The sequence below is a fragment of the Sus scrofa genome, chromosome 9 (genome assembly GCF_054392235.1).
Source record: "Sus scrofa isolate SSC_HxYL_T2T_F1_AM1 chromosome 9, Sscrofa_HxYL_maternal_Yorkshire_Landrace_v2.0, whole genome shotgun sequence".
NCBI classification, from domain to species: Eukaryota; Metazoa; Chordata; class Mammalia; order Artiodactyla; family Suidae; genus Sus; species Sus scrofa.
In genome coordinates, this window is record NC_139391.1 from 112,883,132 (window position 1) to 112,895,455 (window position 12,324).

At 42.2% G+C, this 12,324-nt stretch overlaps 1 protein-coding gene across 49 annotated transcripts in view; it reads right to left on the minus strand.

Moving 5' to 3' along the window:
• NRCAM (neuronal cell adhesion molecule) overlaps nt 1-12,324 on the minus strand; it is a 317,402-nt gene that overhangs the window by 155,972 nt on the left and 149,106 nt on the right. The window lies entirely within an intron of this gene.

Consider the following 12,324-nt stretch of genomic DNA (forward strand, 5'->3'; position numbering starts at 1 on the left):
GGCAGATCATTAGCAATAAGACTGGACTGCTAAAGCTGCAGAAGGAAGCAGGCAGGGTGCCCCGTGGCAAGAACCTCACAGCCACTTAGTAGCTCATCCCACCTACGTTTTGGGGATAAATGAAAGAGTACCAAGTCAAATTTGGGTCTTCTTTTTCCCTGCTTATCCTGTGTACATAAGAAGAAAGGAAATGAGATAATTTCTCTATTTATAAAAACCTACAGTCCTCTTCCATTTGATTGACTGAAAAGAAGATGGATGCACAGTGGTATGAGTTTTGATTAAGAAATACCTAGGAGCGCAAAATGCAAAGTGTATGAATATAAATTATTAGTGGGGCATTTAAAATGATGACTGGGGGCATTAATGATGCCCTAATGTGTCCGTAAGTACACATGAATTCCCTCTGCACCCAAAGCATCACTTTAGGACAATATTTCTGAGACTTGTGATTCATCTTAGCATGTGCCCCAGGGTTAAGCTGTCTTTCATCTAGAAATCTGAAAGAATTATTAAAATGGGAATGTTGCACAGAAATACCACCTCAATCACTTGGCCTGTGTCTAACTGGCCGCCCTTTCCAAATAGTGCTCATAGAACAAAAAAACAAAAGCCAAAAAACAAAACACCACCATGAACTTAACAAAAACAGAAGCAAAACAATGCCGCACTTTCCCCTTACACTGGGCTCAAATGTGTCTGCTTAGTAAGACTGACATATTGTCCCATGTTATTGCTTCAAAAAATTGTTTCTAGTGACCCTGGGGAATGCCATGTACTGTTTTACTTCATTTCTGCCCTTGGCAAAATTTTCTGTCACTCTTCAAGAAAGTCATTTCAGTCTAAATTGGGTATATTCTAGGTCCTTTGGTTAATAACAGTTTTTGACCTCTGGTTTCTGTGGTCTGTTTTTCTCTTGGCAGTGATTGGTGGCATTGACTCTCCTCACATATGGTCTACAGGAAACCACCTCCCTTCCTCACACACAAAAAAGTATACTAATTCTTAGGACAACCAAGGATGCCCAGTTACTACTGCTGCCAAGCCAGTTCTTAGTTTCATAGATGGAACTCACCTAAGGCAGAGATGTCTCAATTAGAATTGCATTCATGGAATCTAGGGACAAAAGCTCAACTAAATGCAAAGCAAACGATGACAGGCAACGGCTTGCTTTCTCCAGCAGCTGCTTGCCTGCCTCCTGGCATCTCTCACTATTCCCTCAGCCTTGCTCCTAATTGGGGGATCTCAGTTCTCGTGCATCTACCACACACAGTTTCCTAACTGCCTCCCTTGTCTTCAAGTGTTTTCACGGAATTTTCCTAAGATACTGATTAACTTTCTCTAGACAATGGTGGGCCCGCCTCACTTCCCACTCATAAACCTAATGGGTTCAGAACCGAACATTGTTCAAACTCACTATAGTCTATTCACAATCAGACATACTTCAGACTCAATATAATCACAACAGAATCCTTTCTCTTCCTCTCAGAAGTAGCCCTTCTACATTTTCTGTTCTGGTCAGTAACACCATTGTCCACCAGTCTCTAAAGCCAGGAGTCAGGACTCGCTTTTCCTCATTCTTCATTTCTTCGTTGAGTGGCATAGAGGTTCACTTGAACAGACTCTAAACTATCCCCTCTGCTAGGACCCTGGGTCGGGCTCCCTTGCTGCTTCTCCCAGTTTCTCACCTCTTCCTGGTTTCCAGCTTCCACTGTCACTCATATAGTTGACAGGGTATCTCTTCTAAACTCAGATCTGATCATGTGACTCCCTTACTCAGAATCCTTAAGTGGAATGCCACAACCTACCCCAAACTCCTGGTTCCAACCAGCCTTTATGGCACCTCCAACTTCTCCACCTTCAACCAAGTCAATGCAATCCAAGTGTACCCAGTGCCAGGATTCTAGTGGTATCCACGTTGCCTCTGTTCTCCAATGGCTGGAACATCCCTCTCCACATGTGCCTGGAAGATGCCTCCACATCTTTGAGCCTCCTCCTCAAGGATCTTCCTGATGTTACCATGCAGAATTGTCACATTCACCTTTACATCACCACATACCTTTATGTGCACATACACACACATAAGTATATACACATGCATTATTGTTATCTTTTTTGGACTAATTACACCATGTTGCAATACTTGTGCTATATACCTGTCTTGTACAGTATACCTTGCTTGCGACTCTTTGAGGGTGTCTGAAACATAGTCGCTCTAGATGAATGAATAAAGGTTTATTTATTCATGAAAAAAAGGAAGAACAAACGGCTCTCCAATGCCATTTTCCACCACACCTTAGGTCTACTTTTTTTTTTTTGTCTTTTGTCTTTTTTGTTGTTGTTGTTGTTGTTGTTGTTGCTATTTCTTGGGCCGCTCCCGCGGCATATGGAGGTTCCCAGGCTAGGGGTTGAATCGGAGCTGTAGTCACCGGCCTACGCCAGAGCCACAGCAACACGGGATCCGAGCCACGTCTGCTTCCTACACCACAGCTCACGGCAATGCCAGATCCTTAACCCACTGAGCAAGGGCAGGGACCAAACCCGCAACCTCATGGTTCCTAGTCGGATTCGTTAACCACTGCGCCACAACGGGAACTCCTACTTTCTGCTTTAAATTGGTTTACTTATTTTTTTTCCATTTGGCCATGCAAATACGGTTATCTCCCTCCCACCTCAAGAGTGCCATTTCCTCTGCTGGAAAGTGTCCTCTTTTCAATGTAGTTTTTCTGAACGAGTTTTAGTACCATTCTTCCTTCAATGATCAGGTCAAGTTCAAATCTGTCAGAAACCTCTGTCAGCCCTTCCAATATCTAGTGGTCCCTACTCCTTTGAACTCCCAGAGCACTTTTTGCCATATCACTCATTTAACAGTCAGTAAGGCTACTCTGTGTTTTTGTTTTTGTTTTTTTTCTGCTCCCATGACATATAAAAGTTCTCAGGCCAAGGATTAAACCTGCCTCACAGCAGTGACAACACCAGATCCTTAACCTGCTGAGTCACCAGGGAACTCCACCTTCTGTGTGTTATGAAATCAAGAGAACTACAATTCAGTAATAAAAATAATTTGGACAGAATCAGCAAAACCATTAAAAGGTAAATGTTTGAAATCTACTTCCTTACTGAACTTGGAGCTTGATCTACAGCAGAAAAATAATAGTTTTCAGGAAAGTGAAAATTTTATTTCATTTATTTACCGTAAAGCTGTTCCAGGTAACCAGTAAGTAACAACAACGCATGGGAAGACCCAGAGAGAAAATTAGGGGGAAAGTTCTCTCTCTAGGGATAACTTCTGGTTTGGATACATAACAAGCATTCATTTCAGCTCAACAAGTATTTACAGAGCACGGTCTCAGTACCCAGGATGGTGCCAGAGGATGGCACCTAGGACATGTCTTTTTTTTTTTTCCTACTCCTCTAGGCAAGAAAGCTTTTTATTATTTTGCACAACAAATCAATTTGAAAATATAGATATGTTTTCAATATTAAAACATATCTATATTTGGACTCTCTGTAAAGGGAAATGTTATATAATAAATATTTTACAGGACACTTAGATTGATATATTTTCCAGGTCACTTGAGTAATTTATTTTTTTTTTTTTTTTTTTCTCTTCTTTTTTTTTTTTTTTGTCTTTTTGCTATTTCTTTGGGCCGCTTCCGCGGCATATGGGGGTTCCCAGGCTAGGGGTCTAATCGGAGCTGTAGCCGCCGGCCTACACCAGAGCCACAGCAACGCGGGATCCGAGCCGCGTCTGCAACCTACACCACAGCTCACGGCAACGCCGGATCCTTAACCCACTGAGCAAGGGCAGGGACCGAACCCGCAACCTCATGGTTCCTAGTCGGATTCGTTAACCACTGCGCCACGACGGGAACTCCCATTTGAGTAATTTAAATATGGTAGTTCTGTCTAGTTATATTTATCAAATTCTATTTCTCAGATTTTTTTTGTTTGCCCCAGGGAACAAAAACCATTTAAGAGAACTACATTAAATATGTATTCTTTGAGCCTTACTGACAAAAAAAAAAAAAAAAGAAAAGAAAAGAAATCTGCAGGAACCATTTTCTCTGTGTCCCTTCTTCATGTGGATTGTTCTCTGCCTTCCATTCTCTCCTTTCATAACCTGTTCTTGTGGCCTTTCCTTCACCAGGATAACAGCTTCTGTCAGCAAGGCTTTTACTCAGTACAGTATCAAAAGCTCTGCAGAAAAACGGATTAATCATGTCCGCTGCTTCTCTTTGTTTATCCTTTCAATTCTTGTAGAATTCAAGCTAACCAGGAAAATGCATGTCTAATCATAAATGTGAACTCCCTCTTAGGCAGCTATTTTGGTGCATTTCCCTTTTAAATTACCAGATAATTAGGGGTTCTCTGAAAATCAAATAAGATTAATTTTCCCAACTATGTCTTCCACATCAAATATGCATTACAAGGATTTCAACACATATTTTGTGTACCTCACATTTTTAGCGAGAAACTTATGTATACAGATGCTGATGAAGTAATTCAATATTTTACTTTATTCCCCCACAAACATTCCTTGTGAGGCAGACAGAACCAAACCTTTTAAAGTAACAGCAGGTTGGGAGTTAGATATTATTAATTAAATAACACAGGAGTCATGTGTTCTATGACCCTTCCAAAGTAGACCTTTGCTAAGTCTAAATGAAATAAAGAACCATCTCTCAAGCCCTATTTTCAAAATTATCATGTCATCTTTCACCATTAAATTCATGCCAATAATTAGTGTATCAGTGATGCCACTACTTCTTTATATAAGTTTCACACATGAATTCTTTATCTGATTTTTTTTTTTTTTTTTTTTGGCTGAGGTATATGAATGTTCCTGGGCCAGGAATTGAACCTGTGCTGCAACAGTGACCCAAGCCATTGCAGTGACAATGCCAGATCCTTAACCCACTACACTACAAGAGAACTCCTGAATTCTTTAATATATAACAATTCCTTCTTGTTCAGAATGAACTTGTTGCCTTTTTTTTTTTTAGGAAAAAAATTAGTTTTTCTGTATTACTGGTGTCCTCTGTTAAAGTGCTATGGTTGGAGCCTCAAAACAAAGTGGCAATACCATCACATCAGTCCCACTAAATCATTTCTCTTATGCTCAGACCTTCTCTCACCATTTTAGAACATGGCTTTCTCATCATTTTTGCCATCTTGATGAAAATTCTAGGATAAGCAAGGCTTTTATAAGACAAAAAAAAAAAAGAATACACTTTATTATGATGCTATAAATATCAAGAAGCTGAATTTTTTAAATATTTTTTAAATATTATTTTCCATCCTGGTCTACCCCAGGAGAGTAGATATAGTTCCCTGTGCTTTGCAATAGGACCTCACTGCTTATTCATTCTAAATGTAATAGTTTGCACCTACTAACCCCAAACTCCCTGTCCATCCCAATCCCTCCCCTTCCCCTTTGGCAACCACAAGTCTGTTCTCCATGTCTGTGAATGTCTTTCTGTTTTGTAGATAGATTTATTTGTGCCATATTTGAGATTCCACATATAAGTGATATCATGTCTTTCTCTTTCTGACTTATTTCACTTAGTATGATAATCTCTAGTTCCATCCATGTTGCTGCAAATGGCATTATTTTGTTCTTTTTTATGGCTGAGTAGTATTCCATTGTATATATGTACCAAATCTCAATCTATTCATCTGTCAATAGACATATACATTGTTTCCATATCTTGGTTATTGTGACTAGTGCTGCAATGAACATAGGAGTGCATGTATCTTTTTGAATTATAGCTTTTTCCAGCTATACACCCAGGAGGGGGATTGCTGCATCATATGGTAGTTATCTAAGGAACATCCATACTGTTTTCCATAGTGGCTGTACCTTAGGGTCAGCAAGCTTTAAAGGTGGAGGTAGAATTCTTCTGTCTCAAATAACAAGCACAAGATACCAAGCAAATAAAAACTCTCAATCACATATCTTTTTCAAACCATCAGCTAAGCAGAACCCCATCAAGATGGATCTTTTGGGAAACAATCTATGAAAAAAAAAATAGGTTGTTTAATGGGAATTCATAATAGAGCAAGAAATGTCACAACCCTGAATGAAGCCCACTGGAAAAGTAATTACCCTGGCAGGCTGATGGAAATCCCTGTCTCTGGGAAGAGTGGATTGCCAACTGAGATGCCAAGTTCAGCAAGCATCTAAGGGGCAGTCCATTTGCATAGCTCTTCCTGTATTATTCAAGTGACAATTGCACTCCATGAGTATTTTCTGTATTTTTCTTTACAAAAACTTTGAGAAGAACAAAAATGAAAGTCAGGACAGGATCAGCCATAGGACAGAGGGATGGCACCGAGGATTTACGTTTCTATGAACATCATGGTTTAGAGAGTCCCAGCTAGATTTTAACAGAGAACGCTTCTACCAGAAGAGACTATTCCCCTAAAAAAGTCTGCTAGATCTGTGGTGTTCGTTACAAAGGCGCTGGTGTGAAACAGACACCCGGAAGACCCACGTGCAAATGGGTCCATGTGAGGGATGCAGCAGCAGAGAGGAGACGCATCACACACACCTCAGGTGCAGCCTCGGCTTAAGGAGGCCTCACAAGAAGACATTAATCAACACGTTCCAGGAATGCATTAATCAACACGGACGCGTCAGCTGGCATTCCCATTGTTTAACCGTGCATACTAACGAACGCGCCCCAGCAATATGAATGTGAATTTCCACCATGCTGCAAGAAACAAAACCCTTTTCAGGACTGGCCCCATGCACCATACCGTACTCGACTTGTTCAATAGAAATCATTCTCTCCCGGCTGAGGGCTAGTTTATGGACTGGCTTTCTGCAACAGTCAACCAGAAACAAAGACCCTTTACAGCCCAGCTAAGTTTGACAAAAGCTGCAGCAATGCCTTCTGCAGATATGAAAACTTGATTCCTTCCAAGAGGTTTTTTTTTTTTTCTTTGCCTGACAAAACGAATGCTGTCACAAAAGGCAAAATAAAACACAACAAAGCAAAAAAAAAAAAAAAAACAAAGAAAAAAAAGAAAGAAAGAAAGAAAAGAGAAAAAGTCCAAGTATCTATTTGTGTCTGCAGTCAGATGTGACAGGAACATACTGCAGTCCCAGCAGGGGCCTGGGCCTGGCCTCCTGCTCCACACTGGGCTTCATTTTCCTCCTGGGTAGTTCCCTAGATAACCCTGCTGTCAGGATTTGACTCCCTCCGGAGGCAGCCAGGGATAAAATGTCCAGATGCTGGGTGGAAGGGCTATGATAACACAAGCCCACCTTTGTATGTCCAGAGTCAGAAGGACGCGAGCTTCGAAGGTTTTCCAGTCCTGTCAACACTCAGAGTGCCTCGGAGTAGCTTAGGATGGACGGAGTTCAATAAATATTGATTTTGGTCACAAGAATGTTGAACATAAAGATCATAATTCAGAACGAATAAAGGATGCCGTTTATAATGATCATTTTGAATTAACTCGCTCCCAGGAGGCAGAGTTCTTTCAGTAGAGGTTGTGCTGATGGGAACAAGGGTCACAGGGCAGCGGTTCCCCTCCCTGGTGCCACAGTTCCAGTCATTTAGTGAGACCCCAAATTAAAGCCCACGTTCCACTGATCTAGCCTCGTGACCCCAGAAACCATTTAAAATGCTGGTGACCCTAGAAACCATTTAAAAGTTTCCAGCCAAAAGTGCATCAGGGAAAACAAATTTGATCCAGTAAGTACCTGAAAAGGTCACTGCATCAGCCCTTTGGTATCAGAATGCTAAGTTGCTACACATTTCCTGTACTAGAGCGATCTAGGCAATTTTTTCCTTCCAGTTGGAAAGTGGATCACTTCTCCCTGTTGCACCACAGTGGGAGGAGAGGGGAGGAATGTATGCAAGGTGCAGGATTCCTTCTCTTGACAACCAGCACGAATTGCTGCTGCCACAAGGCATGATGCCACCCTTCGCATCACTCTCTCGCCCTGGCACAACCTCCCACCTCCCACTCTCCCCAAGTGAGGAGGCTGATATCTTTCCTCAGGCGCCCTTCCATAGCTCTTCCTGAGCTGCAGAGACAGCTACTAAACTGAGCAGCCTGAAGCAATGCAGGCAGAGAGGGCGGGTTTCCAGGGGAAAAATGGTTGTGTCCCTTGAAAATACTCAGGGCAGGCTGCAAGGGGTGGAAAGGACTTAATCAATAAAGGCATCTCAATCACAGATGCCATAATGATGCAGAGAGAACTACCAGGAGGTGTATGATAACTGATACCTCAAGCTCCCTATAGAAACACTGTCTGTGGATTTAACACGCTTCTTTCTGATCCCTGGTCACAGGGCGTTACTCAGATCCTGCACAGAAATGGAAAGCTGGGCAGTACACCAGGGGGATGGAAGGACAGAACGTTCCCCCCTCTCTTCTGGCTTCTGAGAATGCTGCTCTTTGGTAGTGAGCACTCATTCCATGAAGACATTTGCCACACCCCCAGGGGAGGGACTGTCCAGGATGGTACCTGGTACCTTTAGGAGATGCTGTCGCTGAGTTAAATCTGGAGCCTGCCCCCATCATAGGTCAGGGGAAGAGGAAGGAAATTAGTAAGTATCATTCTGGATCTCTAGTTGATCAAATACCTAATCAATTTTAACTGCTCTAAAACCATCAAGAGGTGAACATCTTTTGCCCCTCCCAATTGGCAAACAGATGGGCCTTCCATGGATTCTCGATTTCAACTACTTTGCAGGATGTCTGACTATTTCTTTCAAGTATGCCTCCAGGATACTCTAAAGTATCTCCTAAAACCATCAAGAGGTGAATATCTTTTGGTTCTATTTAGGTCCTTGTCTTGCTTTTTGCAAGTTCTGGGCTTCCCAGGGTAACTTCCTTTGGCTGATGAGCTTTTCATCTCTAGTTTTGTGAGGCAAGTATCCCTTTAGTGGACGATGTATGTCTTCTAGATGTGTCTGGTATTGAGCAACAGGAAATGAAACTTCTCAGCCTTCAAAATAATCCTGTAGGACAAAACTTTGGTAGACCTCTTTACCATCAAAGAGCATCAAAAAACAGTAGTCCCAGCTGGGCTTTGTTTTTTGTTTTGTTTTATTTTGTTTTTTGTTTGTTTTTGCTTTTTATGGCCACACCCTTGGCATATGGAAGTTCCTAGGCTAGGGGTCAAATCGGAGCTATAGCTGCTGGCCAACGCCGCAGCCATAGCAACAGGGGATTCCAGCCGCATCTGTAACTTACACTGCAGCTCAAGGCAACACTGGATCCTTAACCCACTGAGCGAGGCCAGGGATCGAACCCTCATTCTCATGGATACTAGTTGTGTTAGTTTCCACTGTACCACAAAAGGAATGCTACCAGCTGGGCTTTGTAATAACATATTGATTCATATTTATCAATCAATTATAAGATAAAGTTTTGGAGTTCCCATTGTAGCTCAGCAAGTTACAGATCCAAGGTTGTCTCTGTGAGGATGCGGGGTCAATCCCTGGCCTTGCTCAGCAGGTTAAGGATCTGGTGTGGCTGTGGCTGTGGCTGTGGTGTAGGCCCCAGATGCAGCTCCAATTAGACCCCTAGCCCATGAACTTCCATGTGCCACAGGTGCGGTCATAAAAAGAAAAAGAAAATGATATATATATTTCTTTTACTGTTAACAGTTTTGCTATTATCTACTCAGAATATAACCACCATTCTCCTAAGATGTATGCATCATTTTAAAAGTTATTACTATGAGTCCAATGGAAAGAACACCTTTCAAATCATGAACCAAAAACAATCATTAAATAACTCCAATGACCTGTCTGATTTTTCCTCTTCTACAGCTTCCCAAGTGGGAACTGGCACAGGGACCACCCTTCTTTGGCCTCATCATGGTTGTAACCAGGCTCAGACTTACACACATGGAGCCAGAGCAGAAAACCAGTTACATGGAATGATTTAGAGTACATCTCCTCTTCTCAACTGGTGGCTTACTGAAATTCCATCATTAGCTGTCCCACGTTGCAGCTCAAGGATTTCAAGCCACACAGAAGACAGACGATCCTTGGAGAGAATTTACACATTTGTGCTGACGATGAATGCAAAGGCAGTTTTTAGATGCCACCGGACATGGACAGAGGGTGGGGGTGGGGCTTCAAAGACCTGGCCTCTGGCTGCCCACATCTTTCGGATACCACAGCCCACTGGTGAACGTGGGAAAGGCGACTGAAAACTCTAAGTAGCTGGAGAGCAACTTTCTCTTCTAATGTCAGAGGCCAAATTCTTGAATAGCCTGGGGACATTCTGAATACAAGTGTGCTTTAGAGGAAATTTCAGGGCCTCTTTGTGAGGCAAAGGGAAAGCCATGGGGAGATACTCAGCATTTAGTTTCAACCAGATTCAAGCCTTCGCAAAGATTAAAATGAGATGTTTTCGTGGCTCTCCTGGTGCCTGATGACTACAAGTTCGCTGTAATCATCTGACAAAAGACCAGCCAAGATCACAGAAAAAATGCGGGAAAGGTCGACGAACTTTCTCACTTGTTGCTGGAGAAGATAGATGTGAAGTCAAATATCTTTCTGGCAGTGAAGGAATGAGAAAATAATGCAACCAGCCAGGAAAACTCTCCGAGGAGGATCCACTGTATTGAGCACCACTGCTGGGCACGAGGCACTCCTTCCCCGGCAGCCCCTTCGCTTGCCCTGTCTTTGTATATTTTCCCCTCTCACCATTTACAAGTCACCTCCTGGTGTTTCAGTCTTTCTCCTTCTCCTGAGTGTCACACAATATTATCTACAGAAGAACTTGCCATCATTTACTGCTGCTGCTGGTTTATTTTTATTTATTTATTTATTTTTTGGTAGGCCACTTCATTTACCACCAAGACCGCAAGACAAGAGTTCCCCCATTTTGGAAAAGGACCAGAGAACAACCTTGGGCAAAACAGCTTTTGGGAGCTGAAGAACAAAGGCCCTAGGGGCCTAAGTCCCAGAGACAAAAATCAGGCTCCCAAGAATCAAAGATTAAGTTTTACCTCTATTATACTAACAAGTATACCTAGTGGCCACAAGACTCAACTGTAAACTTTCACCTTATCTGTTCTGGTGCTTTCTTTCAGAAAAGTCTCACGCACCCTTTTTCCCTCACGGAAGCCCACCCTGTTCCCGACAGCCCCCGTGGAGCCACCTGCTGATGATGACCAAGAAGTCTGGCTGCTTCTGGAAATTATCAGCGATCATCTTTTAATAAAATGCTTGGCTTGCCTAAGAGTCTTATGGAAGCAACATTCATTTGTATGGCACTGCTGGCCAAGGATAAGGAAAGGGTAAGTTACACCACCATACTATTCACTCCTAGTTCCTAACAACTGTGATTGAGTGTATGCAGACTTCCACGATGCTGCCAGAATGGAGGGGTCTATTACACTGCCTCACCTTGTAAGTGTCTTTATTTTAGGAAAAACGGACTCTCGTTGGAGGGGGTATGTCTAGGCGAATCAAAACTTCATAAAGTAAGTCATTTTACATTAATGAGGGAGCATTCCATTCAAAGGGCAACTTACACAAAATTAAGGCTCTCTTGGTTTTAGGCATAATTACCTTGGCAATGTTGCTAGTCTTTACTAATTTTCACTTTTTTTTTTTTTTTTTTTTTTTTTGCCTTTTTGCCTTTTCTAGGGCCACTCCCATGGCATATGGAGGTTCCCAGGCGAGGGGTTGAATCGGAGCCATAGCCACCGGCCTACACCAGAGCCACAGCAGCGCAGGATCTGAGCCGCGTCTGCAACCTACACCACAGCTCACAGCAACGCCGGATCGTTAACCCACTGAGCAAGGGCAGGGATCAAACCCGCAACCTCATGGTTCCTAGTTGGATTCATTAACCACTGAGCCACGACGGGAACTCCAATTTTCACTTTTAAAGAACTCTCCAAGAAGAACAAAATGTGTGCTATTTGAGTCACAAAGCAACCTTCTTGGTTTTCAGCCTACTGATTTGGTGATTTCTGGGGGAGTTTTGAAATATTCCAAACAATGAATTCAGGTTCTATACAACACACTGGAAGCAGAGTTAACTAAGGCATGAATCACTTCCTCTAACATACAAAATGACATAGGGATGGATCAATTTAAGACTTCTCAAGGACAAGGGATGACATCTTGCAAGATTTTACGACCTCAAAATCTTGCATACAATCTTTGTTTCTTAATTAAATTCCATGGAGGTTTTTTTTATTTGTTAAAAAATTTGTTAAAAAGCCTAAGAGGTAAAGAACTAAAGGCTGAACAATCACGCTCTCATAAAATTCCTTAAAAAAGCTATTATTGGTTGAGATAAGTTCTCTGAACTATGTTCCAGATCGCCAGTTAA